General features: G+C 39.3%; 1 protein-coding gene across 1 annotated transcript in view; it reads right to left on the reverse strand.

Moving 5' to 3' along the window:
• Positions 1–2,903, reverse strand: part of add3a (adducin 3 (gamma) a) — a 104,812-nt gene extending 101,909 nt beyond the window's left edge. Inside the window, exon 1 of the mRNA XM_041982172.1 lies at positions 2,744–2,903. The gene's annotated coding sequence lies outside the window, so the exon portion shown is untranslated. The remainder of the gene's footprint in view (positions 1–2,743) is intronic.
• Between the last annotated feature and the right edge of the window lie 3,200 nt (positions 2,904–6,103).

Here is a 6,103-nt window from a genome sequence, read left to right on the forward strand (position 1 = left end):
TAGCTCTATGTGGTGCAAATATTGTAAAAAAAATGTATAAAAAAATAAACAAATAAAAATGATAGTAATAGTAATCCCAACAACACATCTTCCAATGAGGAAGCAGTCTGGGGACCCGGGGTGGGCTCTCCTATCCCCAGTGCTGAGGTTGCTGAGGTGGTTTAAAAGCTCCTCTGCGGCAGCGCCCCGGGGTGGATGAGATCCATCTGGAGTTCCTTCAGGCTCTGGATGCTGTGAGGCTGTCTTTGTTGGTATGCATCGTATGGACATCAAGGACAATGCCTCTAGACTAGCAGACTGGGGTGGTGGTCCCCGTCCTCAAGAAGGGGAGAATGGAGAGTATGGTCCAACTACAGGGGGATCACACTCTTTAGCCTCCCTAGTAAGGTCTATTCAGGGTCCGTTGGATAGTCAAACCTCGGATTGAGGAGGAGCAGTGTGGTTTTTGTCCCAGTTGTGGAACAGTGGACCAGCTCTACACCCTCTGCCTTGTCTGTCCTGGATGGGGCATGGGAATTCGCCTAGCCATACATGTGCTTTGTGGACTTGGAGAAGGTGTTGGACCATGTCCCCTAGGGAGTTCTGTCAGGTGTGCTCTGGAAGAATGGAGTACTGGATCCCCCTTGAGCTGAACCAAAAGGCGAAGCTTTTGATTTACTGGTGGATCTACGTTCCTACCCTCACCTATGGTCACGCGCTGTTGGTAGTGACCAAAAGAAAGAGAAACAGCCGTGTTTCCATCACTGTTTTTTTTTTTTTGTACACCCACTTGATGTGGTTTCAGCCTTTTATAAAAACCCAGTTGTTCTCATAAGAAGAGAAGACAAAGTTGCAGTATAATCACAAAAACCTAGAAAACTTTCAATCACTTTCAATATTCACAAATACCTTGCAAAACACTTGGGAGGAAAATCAAAAGAGAAAATAAAGTTTACATCAAAACCGACGTAAGGCAGTTGAATTAAAAAAAAAAAAAAAAAAAAAAAAAAAAAGAGCATGTTTTCCATATGCTCCATCATCAATTCAGAGTTAAATATCTTACTTAAAGTCTCTTAAGGACTGTGAACTAGGGCCCCTTCTATCAGAGTGTATCAGAAAATGATGGGAAAATCGTGTTGGGTTTTAGATCTTTATGGTGAACACTGACAGCTTTTTCATGGAGCTCACCAGAGCAAAATAAAGAAAAAAAGAAGAGGATAATTAGGTGAAAAATTGCAGTTCTGTTGGAAAAAATGATCATATTTGTCCAGGCCCTTTTTCAGCTGAGGTGGCCACGTTTTGGTGGGGAAATGGATTTCATCTGACAGCCATTACAGACTGAAGAATAACTAATGGCCAGAGGCGCAGAGGAGGTTGTGGGAGTGAGATGCAAACTAAAGGTGGGGGGAAAATGCCATATTTCTGATAAGAGGAAAGGAGGGCAAAAGTACTCAGACTTTAGGAACTTTTCACTTGTCCCAGAAGTTTTGAATGAGGTACATCATTTTACAAAAAATATCAGCCAGCACACACTGCTTAATGCTCACCACTGCATTAACAGTCTATAGAATTTCTGTTGAGGGCCAGGGTGTAGGGTTAGTTTGTCTCCTCATGCAATTACAGAGTTTTTCTTACTTTCCCTGCAAACTGGTGTCTTAGCATTTGAACATGCTTAAGAAAACAGCCGGCTGTTTTTGCTGACTTCCTCAGCTGATTGTTTCACTCCGTCTGACTGGCCATCCTAAACACACCCCCTGATTTTGACGCAAGTAGTTCTTTGATCTAGACCAGCAAAACGTTTGTGCTACTCTAGCACCAGTTTTCCTGGCTCACAGGCATTTCTTTGGCTAAAACACACACACACACACACACACACACACACACACACACACACACACACACACACACACACACACACACACACACACACTCTCTAAACCAGTGCAACAACCGTGGTGTCCAAAAACATCAGTGAAGAAGCAACATGAAACAAGAGGGGGATAAAAAAAAGAGTGGAAGGGGGGTTAGGGTTAGTTAAAATGAAGAGGATGCATGTACAAAAGGCTGAGCCTGCTATCAAAACACTTTTACCAGCTTGAGGTACTTCATCATCTACATTTCTGAAAAGCTTTGTTATAAGGGAATATAATACTCCCAAAAACTAAAGCTTCCTGCACGGCTTGCCACTGTGTGACCAGTCCCAAAGCATAGTTTTCCATGACACTTTTCCTTAAATCACAGCATAAAAAGTACAGAACCTGCTAAATCAGCAACACTTGTGATCTGGATGTACTCTATAGGATATAATGAGCACATTTCTATGGCACTATAAAGATGCACTATGTCAATATAAGTCAAAGTTATTCCATCATCTTCAAGAGGTGCATGCTACAGCCAATGCTGATCTTTGACATCACTTGGTAATAGGAATAAATAATAATAATAACAATAACAATGATAATAAAAGCGGATAAAATCAATTTTTAAAATTATTAAACAACCTGCATTTAAAAGAATAATAAAAAGATGAGCTGGATAGTATGAGAGAGTATTTTTCCCCCTTTCAATACTTCTGTACTGTGGATAAATCTTTGTGTCTCAGGACAATCATACTGAAAATGTTTTCAGTATGATTGTTAAAGAAAAAATATTTATAGTGTCAAAATGCAGTTTTAACAGCCCTTCACCTCAAACACACGCATTATATAGGCTACACTATATACTCTATGTATCTATGTATAAATGAATAAAATCCTCCTGCTACCTGCAGACGCCTCGTGTCCTGGACCTTTGCTGTCTCTGCTCCGCTGTTTGAAGTCAATGGTTCCGCTCCAACACGGCGAGTCTGACAACTTTCACTGACGTTCAGTCGACACGATGGATGGAGTTCACCCGCTACTAGCGGGCTGTGCAGGCAGCAGACATGCTGTGGAGATCTCATATACCGGCACACACGGAAACAGTGGCTCACTATGTGGCAGGAAGGAGAATCATTCACAAAAAGCGGTGGCGCACTATTTTGCAAATCCCTCGCTTGACGGGGAGCACACGTGATAGAGTTGTTGTGTATTATCTATGTTTGTCCGGATTCTGGTTCATGCTTAAATCAGTTAATAATACAGTATATTGTTGGACACTTTAAACAGACTGGCATTGTTGCTATTTCATTACCACATGGGAATGTTTTCAAAGGGAAAGTAAACATACTTTATTGAGATAAGTCAACAAATATTCTATAACATGAGTTGCTGCTCGACCTATAGACTATATCATACAGGTGTGTTGTTCTTCCTTTCATTTCAACACTGAGGTGGTATCACTAAAGTCAGGTGTGTATAACGTATCTATCAACAAACATAATCAGCCAGAGAAGCTGGTTGAACGTTTGCCACATTACACGCACTGCCTCCATCTAGTGGCCATGGAGGTCCCCGAGTAAAATAAAACTACAGATCAACTAAAGTTCTTTAATCAGCAGATGTCAAACTCTGATCCTTGAGGGTTACTCTACCTTAGGTTTTAGACATTTTCCTGCTTTAATACATCTGACTCAAATGAATGGGTCATTGTGCAGAATTTGACAACAAGCTGTTGGATTAATTTAAACAGGTGTGTTGGAGCAGGAAAACATCTAAAACTTGCAAGACAGTGGTCCTCGGCCCTTGAAATCCCTGCCTTAAATTCTGAATGATAGCTCTTTACAAAAGGTTTATTCCAGGTATGGTTTTAAAATTGCACTGTGAATATTTCTCTGTTACTCACTCTCCATTCTGCAACTCCAAGCAGGTGTTTCTGTACTGATGTTGCAGTGTATTGACACCCAGACACTCTAATAGATGTTCCTTTTGGGGTGGAGTGAGCATTAATCATTATAATTTTTGTAATGTGTGTTATAATCGTTATAATCTTTGTAATGTGTGTTGTCTAACAGAACAGAAACAAATGGTTAGAGCACTGAGCTGTGTTAAGCAAACATGAGTTCATCTAACAGTGTCTTTAAGCAAGTTTCTGAACCCCACATTGCTCTGGTGTGTTCCTCACTGCTAGACTGCTTTTGATAAAAGCATCTACTATGTGCAGAAAGTGTGAAGGAAATAGCTTAGAAAGCCACTGGGTGTCACACAAGAGCAGCAGAACCTCGGGCCTGAATAAATACATACAAAAGCAGCTTGTTTGCACCTAGCACCAGCAGAAAGGTAACTGGATCTTCTTTAAGGGGAGAGCTTTCTTTTTGAATAATGTGATTTAACAGGAAGGGGAAATTAGAAAGTTGTTTACTCCAAACAGGACTGCACAGTTTTAAATAAATTTGCTGGCTGGTATAATTGTCTAGATATAGACAACCAAAAAAAAAAAAAAAGCAAAAAAAGACATGATTGTTGATTTTAAACATAGAGCAGTAAATACAAAGTAAGCATCATTCATGGAGAAGACACTCAGGTTTTTGGGTCCTATAAATATGTGGGTACTGTGATTGACTCTTAATTGAAATTTTTCTGTGAACGTGTCTGTGGTCAAAAGAAGTCAGCGGGAAATTTATTTACTGAGACAATTAGACTCTTTTAACATGTCTAAGTCTCTTGGTTTTATGGACTCTCTATTAGGATAGGAACAGCCTAAATAACATTGTTAGGAGCTTTTCAAAGATAGTTGGAGTCAAACTCAGAGATCTGAGTTCACTTGGGGAGTCTCAGGTAAAAAAGAAGGCCACCATCATCATCAGCCACATAATGACTGATGATGCCTTCTAGATGCCGCTACCGTGTGTCATGCCTTGTGGGTTTCTGGTTTGGGTTTGTTTAGCTGTAGCCAAGATTCAGTCTTTTTTATTTTGTAGAGTTTTTCTCTTGTATATTCTGATTTGCTTTCTGTTTCCTGTTCATTTGTATATCTGGTTTAATTAGCTACTTGCTCCACCTGCTCCCTATTAGTTCTCCTGTGTGTGTGTATATATATATATATATATATATATATATATATATATATATATATATATATATATATATATATATATATACACAGGCATGTAGAGCGTGACTGCTCAACACAATGTAGGTCTGTCCAAAGCTCTTTTTTGGGTGTAAGCTGGCTTTTGTTACATTCTCTGTCAAGATGATCCCACACTGCTTCAGAAAAGTTGAGGTCTGGACTTCATTAGAATTCATTACACCATAAGACCTGTTGCCACTGATTTTCAGTCCAGTTCTTGTATCATTTAGCATGGTGGTTCTCAGACTGGAGGTCGGGACCCTCACGGGGGTCACCAGATAATTCTAAAAAAAAAAAAAAAAGGCCTACATTTATCAAATAAATTTGGGATTTTTACCAGGGCTTTCAAAATAAACTATTAATGAAGAGACAAGTTTTTGAAATTAGCCCCTTAATTTTTTAATACATTAACTCATAAACAGCAAAGTTAGTACACAAGCCATATTATTAATCCGAATTTGACATTATCTACACAAGAGAAGCTGAATTTGGGCATGTAAGTACCTTGTCACAGCGGTAAACTGCCAAAAACCCCTTTATCCTCCTTACATTTATAGGATGGCACCAAGATGACCTATTTGATCGTCACACAATTAATCACTAAGTCATCGTGTGGGGTTGGGGTCGTGAACACCAACGTATGTTATCTTGGGGCTCGTGGCTCAAAAAGTTTGAGTACCACTGATTTAGTATATCTCAACATTTTCTCCATGTTTAGCTCACTTAATAATGGCTTCTTGACAGGAACATTTTTTTAATGGAGACCATTTCTGATGAGGCTTCTGTGAAAATTGGATCGATAAACTTAAGGTCAGATGTATCTCTCCGGACCTGTTTCGGGCCTTTGCTGAATATTTGCACATTGCTTACTAATTTATATATATCACGCTGTAATAACTTTGGTATTTCCCATCAATGCAACTCAACAAATGTTTCTTCAGTTGGTTTATTGCTAAGATGTCAGTTGTGTAGACATACTGAGTTAGTTGTTATAAACCAATTCACAAGCACACCTATTCATTTAAAAATAGTACTGGAATGACAAGGAGCAAAAAAGTAAAAAATGTCTAAAGAAAATTTTTAAAAGGCGTAAGACTTTTACAGAATTCTGCGCAAGTCTAACCACAAGAATCTT

The sequence above is a fragment of the Melanotaenia boesemani genome, chromosome 4 (assembly GCF_017639745.1).
Source record: "Melanotaenia boesemani isolate fMelBoe1 chromosome 4, fMelBoe1.pri, whole genome shotgun sequence".
Classification (NCBI taxonomy): Eukaryota; Metazoa; Chordata; class Actinopteri; order Atheriniformes; family Melanotaeniidae; genus Melanotaenia; species Melanotaenia boesemani.